The sequence below is a fragment of the Cornus florida genome, unplaced genomic scaffold (genome assembly GCF_030987335.1).
Source record: "Cornus florida cultivar Cherokee Brave unplaced genomic scaffold, ASM3098733v1 CherokeeBrave_3.0.0_Hap2_Chr07, whole genome shotgun sequence".
Lineage (NCBI taxonomy): Eukaryota > Viridiplantae > Streptophyta > Magnoliopsida > Cornales > Cornaceae > Cornus > Cornus florida.
In genome coordinates, this window is record NW_026775577.1 from 60,119,952 (window position 1) to 60,146,788 (window position 26,837).

At 36.7% G+C, this 26,837-nt stretch overlaps 1 pseudogene; it reads left to right on the forward strand.

The window, feature by feature from the left end:
* Nucleotides 1–26,243, forward strand: part of LOC132266256 (histone-lysine N-methyltransferase, H3 lysine-9 specific SUVH5-like) — a 43,251-nt pseudogene extending 17,008 nt beyond the window's left edge.
* Nucleotides 26,244–26,837: the final 594 nt, after the last annotated feature.

The following is a 26,837-nucleotide window of genomic DNA, read 5'->3' on the forward strand; positions in this document are numbered from 1 at the left end:
CTAATTTGACTTGTTGAAAGTTAAATTCCTTTCTCTTGAGGTAAAATGACCATTTTACCCCTGGCTCTTCTCTTGTAGGGTTTTGATGCCCTTCTCATCATTTTATTTCTGTTGAGTCTCGAAACTCTTTGAGAGTCCATTCTTATGCCCTAGGGATGATGTACATCTCTAAGGACTTGTCTTTGTCTTGCTTCCACACTTTATTCATTTGAATTCCGTGACTTCATAGGGAGTCATTGTGGTGCCTAGGGATGGCGTACATCTCTTGAGGCCATTTTGCTTCTTTTGCTTCTGCATTTTGGATCCGGTTCGGGTCATCATAGGACACACTGGGTTGAAAAATCTAGGGTCGTCACAGGTGGTATCAGAGCTCGTAGGTTTGAATACCTTGGACGACGGGTTTTGGGTGCATATCATGCTATGTTGCCATGCTCTATGTGCTTATATGCTTCATGATAACATGTTTTGATCTGATAACATGTTTATATGGTTATGTGCTTATGTGGTATATGTAGTATGCCATTTGTTTAAGCATGATTTTATTCTAATATAAAAAGTATGACATGTGATGTGTGCTAGATTAGAATTGTATATGCATAACTGTGTTGCATATTCGGCATGACATGGGATTGGTCATTGCGGCACTAGTTGAGGTTTATGGTGATTGAAGTCACGGTCTCATGGTAGTATAGGTTGTTATTGATCTATGATCGACTTTGAGGTACGTGGTGAGACACCTTTTGCTTAAGCTCTCGTGACGTGAGTCATTTGGCATTGCCATAGTGCTGGATTTTTTGGTTTTGGGCCATGATGTGGTTATAGACCTCTTAGGATCCTTTGTTGTTCGGGATAATTCCTCTGGGATTGTGATTTTCGTGGGCGGGTACGTTTGTGGGTGGGTGCATGGCATTGTCATGCTATCGTACTGGCTAGCTACAAGTGCAGTTCGGATGGAATCAGTGTTGGTTTTGTTGTGATAGGCGTTGTCCTTTTGAACGATGATGATGATGTTTATTTTGGAGATCAGTCGTAGTGATTGATTTGGTTATTGTTGGTATGGCTATAGTTGCCCTTTTCTTTGAGTTCTCCTTGTGTGATGATGTTTTTGGGGTCAAGTCGATTGATTGATGTTTCGGGTAGTGAGAGCATTACACTGTTAGTGTCACTTGTAGTGTCACCTCTAGATTCGAAGTTGGATTGTGAGAGTCTTACCATTGTGGTAAGGGCTCACGTTTGCTATGAGACGGGTTATTGTCGCATTGGGTTTTTGGAGACAGTTAATGGCTAGGACTGGTCTTTCCTTTTACCTAGACATTCTAGGACATGATGTCCATAGGGTTCATTGTTGCATCATTTTTATCTTCTGTAGTTTCATTTACTACCAAGTTAGTAGTATAAATTATAATATTGTGATGTATGAGTAGGTGAAAGTGTGTCCACATTGCTTTCTTGTTGTGTGGCATTAGCATGCCTTATTTATATGCTTAGAGATGCCATGTTGTTACTGTGCTTTAGTGACATGATTTTGTGCTTACGTGGAGACGTGCTGCATGTGACCTTGATTTTATCTATGTGAGTAGATTTACCTTCTTGGTAGTTGCATTTCCTTGTTATTTGCATGACTTTCATGTTTAGTTCTTCCTTATGTTCCCCTTTCGTACTTGTCGTGTTGACATTTGTGGGAGAGTAGGGTTTCTTCTCTTTTCTTGGTTCGAGTAAGGGACTTCACAAGGAGTGAGTCTCTTCTCTTCATTGCGTTGTACACAGCCTTAGGGTTGGCTGGTCCGTGGGGATCACCATTGTTGTCTTGAGTCCTTGGTGAGTATTTGGTTGATTTTGGTTGACTTACTTCCATGTAGGGGGTGAAGTCTTTGGCCTTGTTGTCTTTCATTTCAGAGATGGAGTCGTGGTGTAGTCCTTCTTAGGACTGGTGGTTCCCTTTCTTCCGTGTCTTCCTTTGGGGAGTTTTGCTGTGGTTGTTGACGGGTTGTGGTGCTCAGAGTGAGTGGATTGGTGTGAGATCATTTTTCAGGGACTTGTGTCTATATTATTGAGGTGAGCTCGATGCTATTTTGAGTATGCCTTTTGGAGACTTGTTTTAGTTTTGGAAATCTTAATGTGGTTGACTTTTAGGAGGAGTTTTGAAGGATCGTTGTTAGATATGGCTTGTTTGTGGAGTCGTCTCATCTTAGTTGTGACTATGTACAGTTTTGAGGAATCGTAGTTCCAGTGATTATTTATGGATGGAAATTGAGGAATTTTGACTTAACTTGGTGTTGCCAAGTACGGTTTTGAGAGGCTCATTTTGTGATTTTGATTGTTGTTAGAATTTTGATATGTGTGCCACTTGGTGGACTTGTGTTTCGAGGATCTAGTTATCCATGATAGGGATGTGAATCCGATGTTTAACTTTGGTGTAGTTTTGTAGTTGATCTGTTTCAGGGAGATATGCAGGACTTTCAGTGAAATGTCTTGTAATGAGATTCATTTTGGTTTCTTGATGTTTTGACTTGTTTTTTCAGGATTGGGACTCTTGATTGATGTTGTTATGTTAGTATTTTGAAACATTGGAGTTATCAGCTTGGTTGTATTGAGGATTTAAGGCCTCAAGCGTAGCGGTACCTATGGCATTGTTGTCAGAGTTTGGGATTGGCCAGGATGGTCCGGCCGGACGTCTTTGGACCATATCTCAACTCTCACAAAATGTCTGGCCTTCGTGGTGCTTTTGGTACTGATCATTTTTGGCATTGATGTCATTTGTATCGAGAGGTTTCATGGGTAGACCTAGTGGGGGCAAGTTATGAATTAGTGCCTTATACTGTCATGCTACCGTATAAAGTTGTGTGTTGTGGGCGAGTGCTAGTTACCGTCGATGCTACCTTACTGACGAGTAAGTGTGGGCGGGCACTAGGTATTGTCATTGCTACCACACATTTGAATATGTCGTGGGCGGTTCCTGGTCGCTATTCGTACTGCCATGTCGTCTTTGTTCGGTGCCTTGATTTGATACGTGGTTATCTCGGAGTTCTTTTAGTGATTGTTTTCAGATCCGTATGATAGTTCATCAGGAGGGATGCTTACGGTTGTGGTCTTCCGTTCCTTTGTTTGTCCTTGAGTTCTGTATGTGAGTTTTGACTTGTTGTGTGGCCGAGTGGTCACTTTTCTTTTGAGAGGTTGTCTTGTCGTGCGCACGTAGGTGCGAATGACATTGGTTTTTACTTTGTCTTCCAATTCTGGGATTGCTTTTGTAGCATGTTGAGTGGGATACTCAGAAATGTACTCCGTAGTTATCCTGGTTCTGCCTTTTATTTTGTTGGGGCAGGATTTCGGGGATGAAATCCCTTTTTAGGTGGGAAGGTTGTAATGACCCAGTCATTTTCTTTCCTTTCCTTTTCTCAGATTTTCACGGATATTTTTTTTTTTCCGTTGACCTTTCCCTTTCTGAGTTCGGTTTCTCGTCACTTAGTGTCACCTTGAGTGCTCGGGGATGGTTTCTGAGACTCTTTTCCGTGGATTGATGACTGCCTTTGAGGACCGAGTCATTTTTACATTTTCACTTTTGTGGCACTATTCACCTTTCGTCTTTTTCTCCGTTATCACTTTGTTGGCATAACCCTACTTTTCGTGTTTGGATTTGATTCTGGTTTTGCATGCATCCACGATATTTAAATTCCATGCTATGTGTATTTTCACTTTTGTAAAAAAGCATGCTAAGTGTTTACTTTTCTTGTAAAGTGTATAAGCGCATAACCTTCTTGTAATTTTCTAAAATTTTGGGGTTTTTGTGTAATTACTGTAAAGTAATTATTTTTCTTCTTAGGGACTATTTTGTAATTTAATTTGGAAGATATTTTCAAAAAGGACCTTTTTGCAATTTTTGAAACATATGACAAGTGTCACACTCTCATTGGTCCACTTGTTGACATGTGTGTGGAAACACTTTGAGGCCTTAGATGAGGACATGTGGAGGGTGGAGATTTAACCACTTGTTGGCCTAGGATTCATGCACTTGTTGGCTTGGATGGTTAACAAGTGTAGGTTTGAGATTAAGCCTAGGATGGAACCTTGGATTCGTGACAAGTGTAGGCTCACAATTTAATCTTGCAAATTACTTTTGGACCACTTTGGGATTATGGTTTTAAAGAAGGGTTTTTGAGCAATTGACCAAACTAGTGTGTGTTGACCATGGTGTAAGAGCACATAGTGAGTGGAGGATTTCTATTTCCTCCTCTCACACATTTTCACTTTTTATTTCATTCCTTCCTCACCAAAAACCCTAGCCTCCATGGATGGAGCTTGAAACCTTTGGCCTTGACCTTGATTTTTGATGGCCTTCCACTCACCATAGACTATGAAGCTTGGGACACTTTTTGTTCCCCTCATCCTCCTCTACATAACCCTTGAAGGGTTTGCCATTTTGTGTTGATTTGCCTTGGATTCTAGAGAGACACTTCTCTAGTGAGGTAGGGGGTGTTATCATTTATCTTCCAAGTGATTTTATTTGTTCCTATAGTGATATCTAAGTTATATGTTTGTCTTGTATTAAAATGAGGAATAAATGATTAATTGTAACTTATATGTAATTCACTTTAGACTTGATAAATAACATGACCATGGCTTGATTCATAACTTATGTTAATTTGAGGTCATTTAGAGTTGCTTTAAAAATCTAGAGGGATTATGAATTAATTTAATTAATTTTTATTTATATGCTCCTATAACTTAAATCAAGTTTTGAAGTGATTTATATAATAACCATGACATGTACTACAACATATATTAAATTTGAGGCATTTGGATAAGAATTGCAAAATTTATTTAATATTTATCTTTTGTGAAAGTTTAATTCACATGGTGATAGCAACCATGAAATCATGATGTAATGTGATATTTGGATAGGCCTTGGCATGTTCTCTAACATAGATTAAATTGAGGGCATTTGGAATTGTTTAAAAATCTAGAGGGAAATAATTAATTAGTTTGATTAATTTTGTTTTAAGTGTTTTAATCACTTAACTTGTCATTTGATGTTATATATGTGATGACCATGACATGTCCTTAAATATATATTAAATTGAGGTAATTTGGGGTTAACTTGGAATTTAGAGAATTTAACTATTTATGTTTAATTAAATTCTACTTTATTACTCCATGGATTTAATTGCATTTTGGAAGTTGTTTTTATATTCAAATCATGGATTTGGATTTGGTGTATGTTCACTTGATTACTTTTGAGCATTGGATAACATTGTTGTTACTTCTATATTCATGAGAATATGTTTTTCCTTATTGAATATTTTGTTGCTATGTGTAAGGAATTGCACACTTTGTATTAGACATCTTTCATGCCATAGTAGCTGTTGACTTTGAGCATGTATTGTATAAGTTTCCAAAATTGGATTGTACTTGGTAAATAGTTGATATCTTGTATATACATGTTGATATATATACGTTGTTGCACAATTTGTTGATTTTGGAAACTTGGGGATGTCGTTGTTTGGCTACGGCTAGGACTTGGTTCTAGTACGGGGGATTGTCCCTCTATATAGTCTAGTGCGTACATAGGGTGGTTACCCATGGGCTAGTAACCCTAAAGTAACCACATTGTCGGTTTGATCCGGCATGATGTCCAAGTTTCCACTTTGGTTTGAGTTCGCATTTAAATTCCAAGTTGTTAACTTTGTGAAATTACATCTCATTGTGTTATGTTGAAAGTTCTATTGTCACTTGATAGCATGAATTAAATGGTATTGGATTGTAACTTGGTACAAAGATAAACCTATGCATTCCCTACGAGTAAACTTGTTTACTCACCCCTAAGTTAATGGGTGTTTTGCAAGTAAAGAAGCCTTTGTGTGGGATGCACAACATTCTTAGACTTACTAGAGTTCTTGGAGTATTTTTTTGCTATGTTAAAATATGCACATGTTAGCATATCTTGTTCCATTTTGCTTACGATGTCGAACACTTGTGTTTATTGTTCAAGTCATGTAATGTGCACTTAAGTGCACCTTTTGATACTTATTTTGAATGTGTAATAAGTAGCCAAGAGCCAATTTATATTTAGATTCACCTTTATGCATTTTTCATGAAAAATTGCTTTTAAAGGGGACAATTGAGAAACCTAAGGTTTTTAGGTATCATTTTTGCATTGGGAGGTATTTTTAGGTTATGAGTTTTCATTTGAGGTCTATTTACTTTATTTGAGGTGTGGCCAAGGGCCAAACACCTTTCCAAATTTTGCATATGCTCTTAGTCTCCACATTTTATGTTTTTAGACAAATTCTTGTGAAATGGAGGTTTGGAGGGTCACTTTTTGCATTGAGTGTTTACGGAGGCCGTGAACCATTGGCGCATGTCTAAATAGATATAATACGTTTGTGTGCATGCTCACTTAGGCACAATTCACACCATTTTATGAAATGCACTTCCTTTGGACACTTTTTAGCATTTTAATTACAAATATGATGCAAGGGCATTTTGGGGATTTTACCTTGACAAATAAAATCCGTTCTCAATGCCATCACATATAAAATGCAATTTTAGGGGGAGTTTCCTTTTCGTGTTTTTCCGAAAAATGTCGTCTTGACATCATAAACCGCACTCCAAGTTCACTTCGCTGCTAAAAACACTATTCCTGCAATTTTTGAGGTTCCAAACCACCCCTCTGCCTCATTTGGTGGTCCCCCGCAGTGTTCTGGCAGGTGCCTGTGAGAATTTGCCGTGTTTGGCGGGCCCCCGCGGGTCTTTGGCGGGCGCCCGCGAACACTGTTCCTGCTCTAGACATTTTTTTTTCAACGGGCCATATCTCACTCGTTTTAACTCCGAATTGGTCCGTTCTTGAGTCTAAATTGACCACGTCGAAATGAGCTTTCTAATGGTTCCAATTAGAGCTTCATATTCTTCTTATATATCCAGATATTCAAGTTTTAGTAAGGTAGTGTCAGAATTTGGTTCTAACCGGGATAAGGTTTCCCTTCCTTCCATTTCAGAGCTTGATATCTTTTCTGTCCGGACTCCGAATCTAGTGATTCTTGAGTCTAACTTCATTAATTTTTCATTTTCTTTCCAATGGTACTAGTTTTAGTTTTAGAACTTCTCCTAGCTTAAGATATCCTTGTTTTAGTGAGAGGGTGTCGGATTTGCTTTGAACCGGGATTGGGTTCATCTGGGATTTCATTTCCTTTGGCCTTGGTACTTCATGTGAAGTTACCAACGGATGTTTTAGGATGTTTTAGATCTAATTTGACTTGTTAAAAGTTAAATTCCTTCCTCTTGGGGTAAAATGACCATTTTACCCCTGGCTCTTTTCTTGTAGGGTTTTGTTGTAGTCTCAAAACTCGTTGAGAGTCCATTCTTGTGCCCTAGGGATGACGTACATCTCTAAGGACTTGTCTTTGTCTTACTTCCGCACTTTATTCATTTGAATTCTGTGACTTCATAGGGAGTTATTGTGGTACCTAGGGATGGCGTACATCTCTTGAGGCCATTTTGCTTTTTTTGCTTCCGCATCTTGGATCCAGTTCGGGTCATCATAGGACACACTGGATTGAAAAATCCAAGGTCGTCACACAAATTTACACATTTTGACACATTTTGACATATAAAGCTATAAATGGCATTTCAAGCTAACATTTATAAGAAATGAGAACTTCAAGTCTACAAATCATCCAAGCATGATGTGAATCCTGAATCCTGATTCCGGTACCTGAAAAAGGTCCCCACTACGTGGGTGAGTAACGTAAAGCTACTCGTAAGAGATAAGCATGCATCGACCTAGCATTTTACAATTCTATCACCTTAAGGTGAAACATGTCAAAGGGGCTCATGCCACCTAATGTCTATATCAAGTGAGACTCAGGGATCATCCTAAGCTACTCATGCAATTTAAAGTGAACAACGACATAGAAGTATACATACTCAAGTATACTAAACAACGTTAAACATGTTATACAACATACAAGCATACATTTCCAAGTATACTAAACCACATTAAGACAAGTCATACAATGTCTAAGCATATTTACACAAGTATGTATTTTATATGAAAATCTCATAAATCAAGTATACCGACACGAGTATACTAAGCTAAGAGAAATACACCTAAAACAAGTATACACGATACAAGCATACTAAATGAATCTAAACTCACAGAGCAAGCATACAAGTTCAAGTATACTATATGAGATCTAAATGCACAAAACAAGTATACAGTTTCAAGTATACTAAGTAAGATTCCAATATCCAAAGCAAGTATTAATTCTCAAGCTACAAGTAATCCATGATTAACAACTTGAAATTGAATGCGAAATCAAAGTAGAAAGACTAGGACATGTGGTCACTAGACCAAGCAAATGTTTCCGGGTAATTACGACCCACAAGGCACTACCTAGTGCGCATATGCATAAGTTATTTCGAGTAATTACGACCCACAAGGTACTACCTAGTGCGCACTTATGACTTAGAAGACTCTTGTCTCCGTACTAGAGCCAAACCCTGGCCATCACGTGAAATATGTCCTTACAAGCTTCCCAAAATCAATAAGTTCAAAACTTATACTAAAATCAATAAGTTAGACCAAACTTATATCAAAATCAATAATGCATAAAACCATCTTCCATGCACAAATAAGGTTGAATCCACACAAACTATGTTTAATGATTCAAGTCTAAATAGTATATGACATGTCAAGTCTCCAATATGCAATTAAACACAAAGCAAGAATATTTTACAACAATTGAGTCACATTACTATCCTAAGCCACAAGTACTAAATAAGCTTCATTTTAGTAACAAGCCTTCAAGATAAACAATTGTAATATTCTAACAAGCTATATACCTACATAAGATATATTTAAACAAGCTTTACAAGTCAATGATATTCTATATCATGCTAAGTCCAATTACCATTTTAAGAGGCCCCAAGTACTAATTCTACATCCAATTAGTAATATGCTCACAAGGTAATTAATTTCACTACATTAAAAGAGATTTTCAGCCTAACATGAAAAGTCTCTAGATTTCATATTAATCCTAAATAAACTCAAATTAATATATGTTAAGGAACATAACATAGTCTTCACATATAATATACCCAAAATCAATTTAAGTGACTACAACACTTAAAAATAAAATTAATTAAGCTAATTAATTAATTTTCTCTAGATTTTCAAACATATCTAAATGTTCTCAATTTAATATATGTTAAAGAACTCACCAAGGCCTACTTTAATATCACATTACAAGTTGATTCCATACTTGATACAATTAGGTGAATTAAACTTTCACAAAAGATAAATATTAAATAAAATTTACAATTCTTATTCAAATAATCCCAATTTAATATATATCAACCACCATACCAAGGCCTAAATTTCTAGCATACCACAATTTAATTCTAAGTTGCCTAGCATCATGAGAATTAAATCTTAAACAAAGAAAATAATTAAATTAAATTCTATAACTTGAACAAGGCATGCTCACAAGTTATATATGCTCATATAACACTCAATAAAACATTAATATAACCCTAAAACGTCCCCTACCTCAATTTGAGATGAAAATCTCAAAAGCCATCAAAACGAAACGGCTCCGAATCCGACAATACTTCGGGGTTTTGTCGGGGACAACGCCATGAACGATAAACTCCAAAGAGGACCCATGAAAATCACAACTTGACTTCAAAATCAAACTCAAAATTTGGCCAGAAATGGGTTCTAATAAGGGTGAAAGAAGCGCGTAGTCAACACGAATACAAAACGCAAAGGCCCTACTATGTTTTGACAAAGAAATGAAGTTCAAATGAGGAGAGAGAAGGTGGCAGCCTCCCTTGGGATGCCATGGAAGCTTCAGGTCATGCAAGAGAGTGGGGAAGATGAAAAAATAAAATATCTCATCCCCTTTTTATAGAAATCTCAAAAAGTGCTCCAAACGGGCCCCGCCGGGTCTGGAAAAGTGAAATTTGAGCAGACGTGCTCAAATGATGAAACTCTATGAACAAAAAAGATTCAAAATGAAAAAATAAGAATAACAGAAGAAATGGCATCAATAACCAAGTCCTGAACAGAAAGTTATGCCCAAAACAAGTTTGGCGCAAACTTGGGCCAGAAACCTTGAAACTGGAAAACATCGACTAGAAGGGACTTGTAAGAGTTTACGACTCGACGAAAAGTGAAAATGAATCCCGTATGAGGATCCAGGCTCAAAACAAGATAATTTGCAACAACTTTCATTAATTGCACAATGGCCCCCACAAAAAGAGTTAACTACAAAACTGCCCCAGAATGAAAATATCTTCCAAAAGAAATACCCCTGAAATAAATATCTTCAAAAGATATTTACGAAAAACACCCCAAGAAAAGAAATTAATTTCAAAGAATTATGCATCCATGCCCCTATAGACACCAGGAGCAACCAGAGTACTTTTACTGCAAAAGTAAAGATACGTATTTCGTGGAAACCACTCACGATAAAGATACGTGAAGTCAAAAACCAACTCCGAGCACAAGAAGTGAGGTTTTTCCAACAAAGTGACAAAGGGGAAAAAGACAAAATAGGGAAAAGGACAAAATAGGAATAAGGACAAAGAAGTGAATAGTGTCAAAAAACGAAAATTGTGAAAATGACTCGGTCCTCAAAGGAAGTTGTCAATCTAAGGAAAAGAGTTTCAGAAACCATTTCTGAGCACTCAAGACGACACTAAGTGACAAAAAACCATCCACAGAAAAGAAAAGACAACGGAAAATTTTTTCTGCAAAATTTAAGGAAAAAGCAAAAGGAAGAAAATGACCGGGTCATTACAGTGCTATTGTTATAAGTGGTATTTTTAAGTGGTACACATTTGTGCACATCAACTTTTTGGCGCCGTTGCCGGGGATTGCAAACGGTTTTGTAATTAGAATTTAAAAATTGCTTCATTATTTGATTGTATATATATTTTCATGTTTTTGATGTTTTTGTGTTGATAGGGACTAAAGACTTTCCAGAAGGTTTAAATTGCGAAATTTGAAGTCTTAAGGACTTTTGGTAAGTTTTTGAAGTTCCTAGTTATATTTTGTTTGGCCCTTGTCGAGGCTATTGCAAATTTATTATTTTCAAGAGCGTATGTCCTTGTTGTGGCCAATTTAATTTATTTTAATTATTGTTGAATTGAGGAGAAAGGGATCAATGTATGTGGAAGTATTGGTGAAGGGTTGTTGTGATTATTATGTTTGATAGTTGATGGTAGGTCATAGATCATTGTCTTTACCACATCTTGAGGAACCAATTGATATTGCTTTACTTGAAAGAACTCTTAGGCAGCAAAGAAGGAACCTTAGGGATCCTGAAATTTTAAGGGAACTTGAAATTGAAGTAGATAAAATGGCTAATGAACATGATAATCTTGGAAATCCTAATGCTGAAAATGAAAATTTAGCACTAATGACTCTTAGGGACCATTTTGTGCCCTCTACATACATATCTCCATCATGCATTGTCATGCCTAATGTTGAAGCTCATCATTATGAGATCAAATCTACCACAATTCAAATGCTTCCAACATATCATGGGTTTGATAATGGGGATCCTTATAAACATCTTGATGAGTTTTTGAAAATCTGCTCTACCATCAAGATGAGGGATTTTCCGCAAGATCCTCTTCATATGCTTCTCTTCCCATTCTCTTTGAAATATAGAGCAAAATATTGGTTGAACTCTCTTATTGCTAATTCCATCATTTCATGGGTCCAATTGCAACAAGAATTTCTTAAAAAGTATTATCCTGTGAATAAAACCAATCAAATGCGTCGTTTCATTCTTAGTTTTTCTTAAATTGATAGGGAAATATTCTGTGAGACGTGGGAGAGACTTCAAGATTTTCTGAGGAAGTATCCACACCACCAAATTCCAAAGTGGCAATTGGTGCAAGCCTTCTATGATGGTTTAACATAACCACATAGGCTATTAATTGATTCTTCATGTGGGGGCATGTTTATGTCTAAAAATCTAGATGATGCATGGACTCTACTTGAAATATAAGCGAAAATTCTATGCAACATGGTTCTCGTAGAGCTTCTACATCTAATGTGGTTAACCCGTAAATCTGTGTCAACCACGGACTCTTAGGGAAGAATCTTCTCAAGTGGATACCATTGCTCACAAAGTTTTTCAACTTGTGGCACCACATCTCTCATCTTCTCAAAATTCTTCATCAAGTGCTATGTGTGCACATTGCACAAGTACTTTTCATAATGCGGAAGATTTCCCCACACCGGAGCAATTTTCTGAAGGTATGCCAGAACAGGTAAATGCCATGTTCTCTCACCCTGAAAATAATCCTTATTCCAATACATATAATCCGGGTTGGAGAGATCATCTAAATTTCGCATAGAGGCAACAAGCCCCACAAAATTCATCATTCCAAGGTCATGGGCAATCAAATCAATCTAATTCTCAGTCCATGAACTGGCCATTTCAAGCTTCTTCAAGCTATCGTCCTCCTTCTTATAATGTAAAATTTTCAAATCAGAATCATGTTCCTTCACAACAGTCTCAATTTGATGAGTTAGTAATGTCCAATAAGCAGATAATGGCTACTCTTAGTGGTTTGCAATCAACTGTGCAATTGGTTAATACTCACTCTCAATCAATAGCCAATATTGAAACCTAACTAGGATAAATGGCTAATTCAATAAATCAGCTTCACAAGAAGGACACAGGAAAACTTCCAGCTCAACCAGTGGTGAACTCGAAAGGGCAGTATATGATTGATGAGATCACTCATCCGAGTGGATCAAATCTTGAACAAGTTCAAGCAATCACCACACTTCAGAGTGGAAGAGTTGTGGACAATAAGGTTGATGAAAAAATTGAAATTCTTGCTCCCAAGGATTCAATTTCTTCATCAAAAAATTTGAAAGATAGTCCAGAAATTCCAAATCCGCCAATCCAAAATGTTGAGACATCTTATGAGCCTAAGGCTCCTTTTCCTCAACGCCTCATAGAGTCCACACATTTTTAGGAAAAAAGGTGATAAAATTCATGATATGTTTGAAGTCTTTAAGCAAGTAAAGATTAACATTCCTCTCCTTGATGCCATTATGCAAATTCCACCTTATGCAAAATTTCTTAAAGATTTGTGTACTCAAAAACGCATTTCTAAGAGCAGTATTCCAAAGAAGGTGAGGTTAACTGAGCAAACAAGTGCTATCATTCAGCATAATACACCTCCAAAGTTAAGGATCCGGGTGCCCTGACAATCTCGTGTGTCATTGGAGACAATGAGATAGAAAAGGCCTTGCTTGACTTAGGATCAAGTGTAAATCTGATTCCTTACTCAATATACTTGCAACTTAGCTTAAGAGAACTCAAATCCACTTCGGTTGTCTTGCAACTTGTGGATAGATCTGTAAAGCAACCTCGTGGTATCATTGAAGATGTACTTATCAAGGTGAACAATTTCTACTTCCAGGTAGACTTTGTGGTTCTAGATACTGAACCAGTCCATAATCCAATAAAACATATTCCTGTAATCCTTGGTCGGCCTTTCTTAGCTACAACTAATGCTTTAATTAATTGCCGAACCAGGGTGATGGATATTTCTTTTGAAAATATGAAGGTGAAGCTTAATATCTTTAGTGCTTCTCAACATCCTCAAGGGGAATATGAGTGTTTCTCTTTTAACATCATTGATGAAATGGTTGAAGAATCTCTCCCATTTAATTTAGGTCAAGATCCTCTTGAAACTTGCTTGGCTCATTTTGACTTTAAAAATTATGATATTAATCAATCCATTTGTGAAGTCAACACTTTGCTTGAAGCCAATGTAATCTCAGACTTCCTTTCTTGGAAAGTGCCAATGGAATCTCTTCCATTAATTTTCAGCACTCCTCTTGTCCCTTTATTGAAATCTCCACCTCAACTTGAGTTAAAACTACTTCCGGTCAATCTCAAATATGTATTTCTTGGTGTAAACAAAACTTTTCTGGTCATCATTGCATCGGATCTTTCAAAAGATAAAAAAAAATTTGACTTCTAGCAGTGCTACAAGAGCACAAAGAAGCTATTGGTTGTTCGGTGGCTGATTTAAAAGGAATTGACCCTTCCATTTGCATGCACCGCATTCTTTTAGAGGAAGAAGTTAAACCTTCCCTGAGAGGTGCAGCGTCGGTTGAATCCAAACATGAAGAAAGTTGTCATGAAAGAGGTAATCAAGCTATTAGATGTGGGAATCATTTACCCTATCTCGGGTAGCAAGTGGGTGAGTCCCACTTAAGTTGTTTCAAAGAAGTTTGGCCTCACTGTTGTTAAAAATTCAACAGGAGAACTCGTACCATAACGTATTACCACTTGTTGGCATGTGTGCATTGATTACAGAAAACTAAACTCTGCAACTAGGAAAGATCATTTTCCACTCCCATTAATTGATCAAATCCTAGAAAGATTAGCTGGTCAAAGTTACTATTGTTTTCTTGATGGTTATTCTGGTTATAACCAAGTGGCTATAGATCCTCAAGATCAAGAGAAGTCCACCTTCACTTATCCTTTTGGAACTTTCACTTATCGTCGCATGCCCTTTGGGTTGTGTAATGCACCTGCCACTTTTAAAAGATGCATGATGTCCATATTTTCTGATATGCTCAAAAAATTTCTTGAAGTATTCATGGATGATTTTTCTGTCTTTAGATCTTTTTTTTGACTCTTATCTCTATAATCTATCACTCGTCCTTCAAAGATGCAAAGAATCCAATCTGATTTTAAGTTGGGAAAAGAGTCATTTTATAGTACAAGAAGGGATTGTCTTAAGACATATTATCTCTAAAAGAGGGATTGAGGTCAATAAGGCAAAAGTTGAATTAATTCATAGCCTTCCTCTTCCCACTTCAGTGAGACAAATTCGATCCTTCCTTGGTCATGCAGGCTTTTACTAATGTTTCACCAAAGATTTTAGTAAGATCTCTCGGCTTTTGTGCCACCTTCTTGAAAAGGACACTAATTTCAACTTTGATGAGGCATGTTTGGAAACTTTTAAGAAGCTCCATTTGCTACTATCTTCTGCCCTAATCATAAAACCACCTAACTGGTCTCTCCCCTTTGAGATCATGTGTGATGCATCCGATTATGCATTAGGTGCTGTTTTAGGCCAGTGTGTGGATAAAACTCCTCATGCTATTAACTATGCTAGCAAGACTCTGTCAGATGCTCAAATGAATTATACAACAACTGAGAAAGAATTGCTAGCAGTTGTCTATGCCTTGGATAAATTCCGTTCATATCTTCTTGGATCCAAGGTCATCATTTTCACGGATCATGCCGTGTTAAGACATCTACTTGTGAAGAAAGAGACCAAACCTCGACTCATTCATTGGATACTCTTACTCTAAGAGTTCAATATTGTGATTAAGGATAAGAAAAGAACTGATGTAGTTACAGACTATCTTTCTAGGCTTCTTATTGAGAACACTTCTGATTTTTATCCAGTTCATGACTCCTTTTTGGATGAACAACTGTTCCAGATTTCTCATGAGTCGCCTCCTTGGTTTGCTGACATTGTCAACTATCTTGCGGTTGAAAAAATTCTATCAAAATGGTCTAAGCAAGAGAAAGACCGGTTTTTCGCTCAAATCAAAAAATTCTTTTGGGAAGACCCGGAATTGTTCAAGTACTACCCGGATCAAATAATCCAGAGATGTATTCCTGAATCCGAAGTCCAAAACATTTTCAAATTCTGCCACACTCTTGAATGTGGAGGACATTTAGTGCCAAAAAGACTTCATCTAAAGTCCTTCAAAGTGGATTTTATTGGCCTTCATTATTCAGGAATGCTTACAACTTTTACAAGTCTTGTACGCGATGTCAAAAGCTTGGGGCCATGTCTAAAAAGGACATGATGCCATTAAACTCCATTTTAATCATCAAAATCTTTGATGTTTGGGGAATAGATTTTATGGGACCATTTTCATCTTCATATGGTTATTTTTACATTCTCCTAGAAATGGATTATGTATCTAAGTGGATAGAAGCTGAGGCAACCATAACCAATGACCACACTGCAATGGTCCAGTTTATTCAAAAGAACATATTCAATCGGTTTGGCACACCTCGAGTACTCTTGAGTGATGGAGGATCTTATTTCTGCAATCGTTATCTTCGATCTGTTCTCCTTAAATACTAATTCAGTCATAAGGTTGCCATGCCTTACCATCCTCAATTAAGTAGTCAAGTGGAAGTTTCTAATCTGGAAATCAAGCAAATTCTTGAAAAAATGGTTCGACCGGATCGCAAAGATTGGTCATTTTGACTGAACGATGTGCTTTGGGCCTACCGAACTGCGTTTAAGACACCAATTGGCATGTCACAATACCGGATTGTTTACGGTAAGGCATGTCATCTTTTGGTTGAATTAGAGCATCGTACATTTTGGGCCATAAAGTGGTTTAATTTTAATCTTGATTAGGCCAGCTCTAATAGAAAATTGCAGCTCAATGAGCTAGAAGAAATCCGGAATGAGGCTTACGAAAATGCAAAAATTTATAAAGCAAAGACCAAAGCATTCCATGATAGACATATCATTAAGAAGTCTTTTGCTTCAGGTCAAAAAGTTTGGCTTTTCAATTCCAGATTGCAACTTTCCCAAGGGAAGCTTCGATCACGTTGGGAAAGTCCTTTTCTAATTACTTCTGTATTCTCCTATGGTGCAATTGAGCTGCAAGACCTAAAGAATGTGAATCTTTTTAAGGTCAATGGTCATCGGCTTAAGCCTTATATTGATAACTTAGTCCAGGTTGGATATGTGGATTCTATTATCTTGACGGATCCAATTTATAAGAACCAGAAGGATTCCCATAATGTCTAGCTATCGATGTTAAATTTAGCATTCCAAGGAAGCAATTCTTTTTATTATAAGCTTCCTTTAATACTTATTATCATGAACCAAAAATTCTCTACAAATGGCTAAATAGAATTCCCACTTCGCATTCTTCAGGAATCACTTACATGTCCATTCTAGTGGCCATAGTGGGTCTTTATAGTCATACAAAGGTTTGGTAACATCTTTGGGTGTCTTTGATCAACAATTCATAAAAGCTACAGTAGCACTTGAGTCCGGACGCCATCCTTTGCGTAGCCTCATCTCGCGTCCAGACGCCACAACCGGCGTCCGGACGCCAATCTATCACCTTCAGCCTCCAGTATACCACAATTAATCATTCAGTGCCCCGCTACAGTCTGCGTCTGGATGCCATGGCTTGCGTCCGGGCGCGAAAGCTCATAAAGCAACCCGAGCCCAGCTCGGGTTTATAAATTTCGTTCTCTCATTCCCCTCATTCACAACCTAAACCTCCCACTTCCTAACCCTACCTTTCAAATCCATATCATAATCATATTTCACTCTCTCCATCTCCATTTATTCCCCATCCATCATCTATAATCATCCTTTTCCATCATACTCATATTCTTTCAATCAAAGAGGGCAAGGTTTCATTCTCCAAATTGCGGTAAGTTCTTTTTCTCTTCAATCATTCAATTCTAGAATAGTTCATAGAGATGATGGTTCAAACTTCATCTTGTGGGCAATTGATTCTTTTTAAGTGCGGAAAGGTTGTGTTTTCATTCTAGATCTATGCTTGTTAGATCCAAATACCTCATCTTCAAAATTATTCTTTACTTTTCAGTCTTGCATACCACGTGTTTGACAAAAGTTCTAAACCAACTTTCATCAATTAAATGGCTTCTTCTTCCGCTTCTAAGCGCCTCGTAAATCAAAAAGATCTTCTAAGGAAACTACTAATCCGGATTGGTCTAAATGGCCTCTTCAATTTGAGACTACATTTAATGTTAGGAATGTCTTTCGTAGACGTGCTGATACAGACCGGGCAGTCAAAAATCTCAGGAAATTGGGACTGGCATCACTTTTTCAGCTTTGTCATAATGTGGTTCATCTTTGTTTCGTTCGTCAGTTTTACCAAAATATTTCATACAAACCGCAAGAGCCAACCAAGCTTTTCACTGAAATTGATAGCACTATGTTTTCAGTTACATTAGAGGATATTGCAGTTGCATGTGGCTGCCCAAGCAACTCACCAGTCGATGTGGATGGTCAGCCTCTCTTTGCTTCTCTACTAGATATTATTGATTTATTGGATAACTTAACTGATGTTTTGAAAGAAGTAGCACATAGCAATCTTAAAAGTTTAGATAGCACTTCACCTAAAAGATCTTTTGTTCCACCCCGGATTTGGTTCATTGAGGTTTTACTGGCTTCCAATTTTCTTCCGATTAGGAAACCTAAAGAAAAAAATAGTGTTCTTTTGGATTGTCTCTTTTCAGCAGAGAATGAATTCTGGTTTTTAGTTCCCACTTTGATTATGAATCAAATCTTGAAGGTTTATAACAAATTGATTGTCCGCAAAAAGGAAAGCTTTATGACTTGGTCATTTCCATTTCCTTATCTCATCACGAAGCTGATTTAGAACCAAGGGTTGGTGATTCCATGTAATGAGAAGCGAGAAATTATAACGAAGGTTTACAATTTCAAAGATTGGAAGGAGCAACTTCTTGCTCGAACTGGTGCAATCAATGAATGATCATGCTCCTAAAGGAGCAGACACTTCACCCTCTAATTTGTAGGGTGAACTGATTCTAATTTTAGTTTTATTTAGTTCATGCTATTTCATTCTGTTTTATGTGTTTTGAATAATTTTAGGATTTGGGCCATGTTTGGATTGACAATTATGGGTACACTTTTTAAGTTGCACATATTTTGATTTTATTTCCCAGTTTTCAATAAAGTATGACGTGGTACTTTATATTTATATCTTCATATATGTCGATGCTTTTATGCTTGGTGTATAGTTTTCTGAATAGATTATCAGGTCCAAGTTTGGGGGAAGAAATTTCGTTGTTTCATTACCACTAGTTGCACTAAAGTTATTATCTCGCACTCGGTAGTTTCTCTCCTTTACACTTCTTTACATGCTTAATTTCTATACATGTTTTCATACATTGAGGATAATGTATCATTTAAGTTTGGGGGTGTTGAGAGTTAGCTATCCACAGGCAAATTGTCACTGTTGAATAGTTTATACTTGCATTGGTTACATTGGAAAAAATAAATAAATAAACAAATAAATTATACAGCTTGTATGTTTAAGTAAATGATTTTTGGCGTTGTTGGAACTAAGTTTGGGGGGGGGGGGGAATTTATGTGATTAATACAGCTTGTATGCTTATATAGGATATCAAGGAATGATTGAAAATTGTCAGCATGATTGTTCAAATGAAAAAGGTCCATTGCATGATTTAAATGTTTTATTTTGGAGTCTTTCATCTCTAAGTGATTTCACAATGCACATTGAGCATACCAAAAATTGCATTCCCTTCCTTGTGGTTTTACTTAATTGACTCCCTGAATTGGTAGGTCGGATGAATGAAATAATCCTTAGCATATATATATATATATATATATATATATATATATATATATATATATAAAATAAAAAGAATAAAATTGCATTCTTTTAACATGTCAACTGATTTAAAAGGAAGACAAAGAAATAATGTAAGATGTATGATTAGTTTGAGTTTGCAACCTAGCCATTCTTAGTCATTACGCCCTTAGGAGTGTGTTTACACTTAACGCCCTAAGACCATCTAGTTTGGGAGTCGTTGGCTCAATGCTTGTTACATGGGATGGTTAGAGAGCTTAAGGAACTTAGACATTGCACATGGTCATACATAGAATAAAATTTAAAAAAAAAAACAAAAAAACAAAATGAAACACACAATGTGTTCAAATAAATGTATGCCTTGGATTATGATTTCAAAAGATAGATTAAAGATGGGAAAATGGTGAATAAGCCATAAAAGGGTTAAAAGTGCATTCTTAAAGAAAATGAAATTTCAGTTCACTTCTAAGGATCTTGAGATGAAATTTTATTATAAATGAGATGTTGAAGATCATATATGTGGACTAGTCTATTGATGCATGAGGGCTGGGAATTGAATATTGTTTTGAGATGCCATTATATGCATACTTGTCGTAGTCTTCTTGATAGAGTCTTTCTCCAAAGTCATATGTTTCAAGGTACACTAAAATGAGCCTTGTTGCTTAGTGTTTGTGGGTATCATTTCTGGTAAACCCTCACGAGACTTCACTCATCCTCTAGGGATACCTAGGGGTTTAAAAGGCTTGTTGCGTATGCTAAATGCAATCGTCATTTCCACGAAAGAGAAGAAGTATGTGTTTCAATTTTGTTTTGCTAAGGGACTAGTAAAATGTAAGTTTGGGGGTCTGATAAGCGTCAAATATTTCATATTTAAGCACCCTTAATTGCATTAGTTAAGCCCATTATTTGATCTGTTTATATAGATTAACTACATTTTTATGTTTTTGTGTTTTTGCAGGTCTTATTGCTAAAAAGGAATAAGAATAAAGTTTTAAAGGGTTTTGAAACACAAGTCATATCAGGCCTACATTTCAAGTGATCATTAAAGATAAATAACATGAAGAGGCGATGGATGTAACCAGAGCTTAAGAGAGAAGTTGATGTCAGAGTAGCATGCATGGTGTCCGGACGCGAAGACTAGCATCCGGACCCGAGGCCCTAATGGTATGGCGTCCAGACGCTAAAATGGGTATTCGGACGCGAGCTCTGGAGGATGGCGTCCGGACGCAAGAACTGGCATCCGGACGCTATCCTCTAGAGCTCGCGTCCGGACACCCATTTTGGCGTCTAGACGCCATACCATTAGGGCCTCACGTCCGGACGCCAGTCTTCCTGTACGGACGTGAGACCATGAGCCCCTATTTTCTTTAAATCTGATTTTGTTTATCCTTAGATGTAATTTCAAATTTTAAATGAAGGATTTTGTAGTTTGAACTCATGGGAGGATAAAGAGGGGGAAAAGGCTGAAGGAAGGGATCTCAGTTTTTGATTTGGAAAAAGATACAGAGAGAGACAGAGAGATGGATTTTTAGGGTTCTTGGAAGAGGCTTACAAAGATGGTGAGAGAGGGAATTCTATTCTCTTCTTCAATCCTGGAGGGTGTAGCCATATTCATGAGAGGCTAAATCCCTTTTCTAGGGAATTGATGTAACCTAGACCAAGTAACCATGGTTTGACTTGTATTACAATTGGGGGATTCTTACTGTATATATTCGATTCATAAATTAGAAGTATTTACATTGATTTGATGTTCTTTATATTAAATTGATGCATTTGTTTATCATATGAATATATATTTGTATTGATTTGTTATATTGTCTTAGAAATCATATTGATACAAGTATTACACTTGATTTCCTATAGTGATAATGGGAAAGAATTAATGGAATGGTTATATTGGCAGGAAATTAAGCATTTATATAGGTTATACCTAAGAAAGATGGACCATACTACACCCTTAGATTAATGTAGTTAGGTAGATAGTCCATACCAACTAAAAATAGTCTATGATACTTAATTGATTTCATGTGCTGCAACATATTATTGAAGGACCTTGATAGGATATGCCTAGGGAAGATGGTTCATACTACAATCTAGTTTAGGTGGATGAGCCATGCTAACCAAAGATGGGTTATGCTTAGTCCTGAATGTATGATCTTCTTGACGATGCTGTGGAAGTTTTATGCTCCTATACATCATTATATATATATAAGTGCCAATCCCCAAGTTGAGTGCAAATTCTACATGTTTATGAGGTTGAGGTGAAGTCAATTCCCTAGCCTTTTCTTTATAAGTTCAATCCATCATTTTTACGTTAATTACTGTTTTCTGAAAGTTAAATTCGTAGGTTAAGCGACAAACCAATTGATTTATCATTTCTTTTATCAAATAGAGGAAGTAGTTTTATAATTCTGTTTGCCATAAACTAGCAATCCTTGTGGTTTGACAATCCCCTACTCTATCATTAATCTATGATGATGAATGTGCTATTGTTATAAGTGGTATTTTTAAGTGGTACACATTTGTGCACATCAATTCCGAGTTTGGGGGCATTGTTTTTAGAATTCACATGGTGGCATGTTGTCACGACGCCATTGATTTTCCTCATCTACTTGGTATTATTGCTCTTTTTACCCTCTCTATGTTTCATTTCCATTCTTTGTCTTCACCCATTGAGGGCAATGTGATGTTCAAGTTTGGGGGTATATTTTGGTATTCATTTTTGTTTGCATATGCTAAGTTGTTCATGTAAATTGATAAAATAATTTTTGGGAAGCAATGATTTTGTAATCTTAGAACTTGTTGGAGATTGAAGCATGTGTTGAACACTTTATGTATAGAGGTATATGATAGTTTTGAAATAAGGAAAATCTGAAATGATCGTGTGGATTCAAACTGGTTTGTATAAATGCTTCAATTAAATTTTTGTCAGGTATCACTCTCCTCTATGTTTCACACTTCACATATGCACACCAGAAACTTAATTATGAGGCATGCAACCCGATTTACCTTGACCATAACTCAGTGTATTTGAATTGATGGCCCTAATGAATGGATATCTTTGGCATGAACTAAAAAAAAAAAAAGAAGTTGAATAATGAAAATGACTTGTTTAAATTCGTAGTCTTGCTAACTCGAGTTATTAAACCCTTGGAGTGTCCCTAAAGCCATCCAGTTTAGGAGTTGTTGGCCTAATGCTTGCTACATGGGTTAGTTAGAAAGCTTAAGGGACTTAGGCATTGCACGGTCATTCACAAAAATAAAAATAAATAAATATGGTTTGTTTGAATTGGTAGCCTTGCTAATTCAAGTTATTAAGCTTTGGAGTGTCCTTACACTTAGCACCCTAAAGCCATCCAGTTTGGGAGTTGTAGGCCTAACGCTTGCTACATGGGTTAGTTAGAAAGCTTAAGGGACTTCGACGTTGCACAACTATTTAAAAAAAAAAAAAAAAGTGTTTTGAATAAAATCATGCCTTAGAGACCTCATTTAAAAGGAAATTCAATGAATTGAAAGCTTGTGTTCCTGAGATTGGAAAAAGAGGGTAAAAGCTGCATATTGGGAATCTAGTTCACTTTAAATGAAGCTAGAGATGATGTCTATTATAGATATGACAATTAAAGTATTTATATAGACTATGATACTAATACATGAGAGTTGAAAGATGATTAGCGATTTTGTTATATCAGGGCTTCATATATACAAGGTAGTCTTCATAATGATTCCATCTCCAATGTTCTCTATGTTCGAAGTTGCAAATAAGCTTTATGCATCTTCTTGCACCATGTTTGATGCTTGTGGGGAACATTCCTGTTAAATCCTCACAAGCGTCACTCCCACAAAAAAGGAGATTTATTGTCTTTTCATTAAATATTTCATTTTAGTTTTGCTATGGGACAAGCAAAATGTAAGTTTGGGGGTGTGATAAGTGCCTAATATTGCATATTCAAGGGCCCTTATTTGCATTAGTTAAGTCCATTATTTAATCTTTTTATATAGATTATCTTCAATTTCGTGTTTCTGTGTATTTTCAGGTTTGTTTCCCAAAAAGAAATAAAATGAAAGTTTTAAAGGCTTTTTGAAGATCAAGTCATTCCAGGCCTATGCATCCTATGATTTCCAAGAGGAATTTGCCAAATTTTGCTCTTGGAGACTCTCTACAAAACAAAAGTGTAGAGGATGGACTCAGTGACCCAAAACCAAGATCAAGGTGAAAGAGGATCAAAAGCTTGAAGAAGTGAAAGAAGTTCAAAGCAGGAGAAAAGAAAATAAATTCTAAGGCATGGACGAGCACTCGTCTAAAGCCTTACGAGCCCTCATCCGGCATTCATGAGCACCCGGCGTGCACACCATGTCACACAAGCACTCCAATTCAAGGCAGAGAGAAAAAATGTAATTACGAGCACTCGTCATGTCACACAAGCACTCCAATTCAAGGCAGAGAGAAAAAATGTAATTACGAGCACTCGTCCCTTCAATGGACTAGCGCTCGTCTATGCAGCTCTGGACCAATGAGAAGAAGTCTAATTACGAGCGCTCATCCCTTCACTGTACGAGCACTAGTCCAGGCATTACAGAATCAGATGGCATTTTGAACCTTTCAATTGGATTCCCTCCTTAATTAGGTTGTTGGTCAAATGCTTTTGGGGGACATGGACCTCGATTTTGAGGAGGTTTGGTAGACATCTTATCTATATGAGAAAGGTTGATTATTGTAAAACACATTATGAGTTGTTGGAGGATTATTTCTAGAAAGAGAAATATTGTGTTCTTGAGAGTTTTGGGTTGCATTTTGCTGAGGGTGTGAAAATGGAAGGGCTGATCTCTTTAACCTCTTCATCCCTTGCTTCCATGGGTACCTAACTCCCTTTCTAGGGAAGTGATGAAGCCCTTCTTTGTAAGCATGCTCTAGTGGTGTTTTAATTTAGGGAATGAGTTTGTATTTGTTAGTTTCATAATCTAGAGATGTACACAAGTTGTAATGGATCTTAATTTCAATAGATGATTGTGTTGAACTTATTGTCTTATCTTAGATTGTATTTTCTCATTATTATATTGCTTGCATCTTAATGGTGAGAATGGAGATGAGATTATGAAATGGTTTTAATGGCATGTTGTATGAAATTTTGATAGTCCATAGCTTAGGGCTACCCTTTGATGGATTATTCTTGGTTTTTAACTTCATGTGTTTTCATCATATTTATTAAGGATTTTGATACTTTTTAGCTTAGTGAACATGTCATAAGCTACACCCTAGTTTAGGTAGTTTAAGCATGTAAAACTTTGATGGACTATACTTAATTCTTAATTTTATGTATTTCTTGAAGATAATGTAGCAATCATGTATTACTACATATCATGGTCACATACATAAGTTGTTCCCCAAGTTAATCACAAGAAAGCATGTTTATATGGTTAGTGGTGGATTCACTTCCCTAGCTCTCTCTACATAAGTTCATTTCATCTTAAATTCATTCCATTTTATGCAAGTTTTAATTCCAAGTTCTAAGTGACAAACAAACCAAACCTTACACCTCTTTCATCAAGCAAAGTGATTTTGTAACCTTAATTGCCATAAACTAGCAATCCATATGGTTCAACTTACCCTTACGATAGCCCTATTTTATATTGATTTGTGCTATTACAAGTGTTGATTATTATTGGTAAACATTTATCAACCACCATTACATACCATATGGTGGAGAGATAATTGCAACTAGTATTATTGCTTTAGGGGGTTATGATGATGATCTGGACAATGGTGATGTCTTGATATACTCGGGCAAGGAGGAAAACCAAAAGGTCACCATAAGCAACCAGAAGACCAGAAACTTGTAAGAGGAAACTTGGCTTTGAAGAACAGTATATCGGTGAAGAATCCTGTGTGACTGATTTGTGGATATAAAGGGATGGTTATGACCTACTCTTATGATGGCCTGTATAATGTAAAGAGGTACTGGCAGGAACCTGGACCACATTGTAGGCTGGTTTATAAGTTTGAGTTGACAAGAATTCCAAGCCAACCAGAGCTTGCCTGGAAGGAAGTGAAAAATTTAACAAAATATAAAATACGGAAGGATCTTTGTGTTGATGATATATCAGGATGGAAAGAACTATTCCCTATTTGTGCTGTGAACTCAATAGACAATGAGAAACCCCCACCGTTCACATACATGACTAGGATGACGTATCTTGATTGGTACCACCCTAATCCTCCCAAGGGTTATGACTGTACCGATAGATGCTTGGATTCTGAAAAATGCTTGTGTGCAGTCAAGAATGGGGGAAAGATCCGATACAACCATGATGGAGCTATTGTGGAAGTGAAGCCTCTTGTCTATGAATGTGGTCCTTCTTGCAAGTGTCCCCATTCTTGCTGTAACAGAGTCAGCCAACATGGTATCAAAATTCAGCTTGAAATTTTCAAAACCGAGTCAAGGGGCTGGGGTGTTAGATCCCTAACTTCTATCCCTTCTCGAAGTTTTATATGTGAGTATACCGATGAGCTTCTTGAAGACAAGGAAGCTGATCAAAGAACTGGTTATGATGAGTATTTGTTTGGTATTGGGCATAATAAAAATGACCGCTCTCTCAGTGATGGAACTCAAACTCTCAAGCTCGATGCGCAATCAAGTTTTATGATCATGATGACAAGAAAGTGCCTCATGTAATGCTATTTGCTGCGTATAATATTCCTCCATTACAGGAGCTGAGTTACGATTATAATATTGTGGTATATCAGATTCGTATTTCCAATGGAAACATCAAGAAGAAGAGATGTTGTTGTGGTTCAACAGTGTGTACTGGAAGTATGTATTGACGCATTTTTAATATATAAAGTTTAGTATCTCAATGAACAGGGATCCTTTGTTTATCAATTTTAGTTTAAAACTTGACATCATTTGCCTTTACATGGTTCTGCATTGCAGCACTCCGTGTGATACATTGCAATACATGTATATTGATATGTCATTTAGTGTTTTGATAGGAAAGAAAAAGGCGCAAGTGCAGCTCTAATAGTCACATATTTCATCATCAACAGAAACATACACAGATGAAAGGACATTTTTCTTGCTTTTTAGTAAGAGACACCTTCTTTGTACCAACTGGGATTTACATCCTCAAACCTTCTCTTTGGAAGGTAGAGGAGATACCACTTAATGATAAATATTAAGAATTTAATATTTACAATCTTTTTCATCTCTCTATGCATGTTAATTTGTATTTGAGTGGTGCATGATGGCATTTAATCAGTCTTGGACCTCTAAATAATAAATCTGAGGAGAGAATTTTCTTTTGACACTGATTGACTGAACATGTATAGCCACACTGCCGTAGACCTCTGTATTGTACTGTTGTGGTAGGGCTGTAACTTTTTAGTTAGCCATTGCTGGTGGCAGGATTGCCTAGTCTT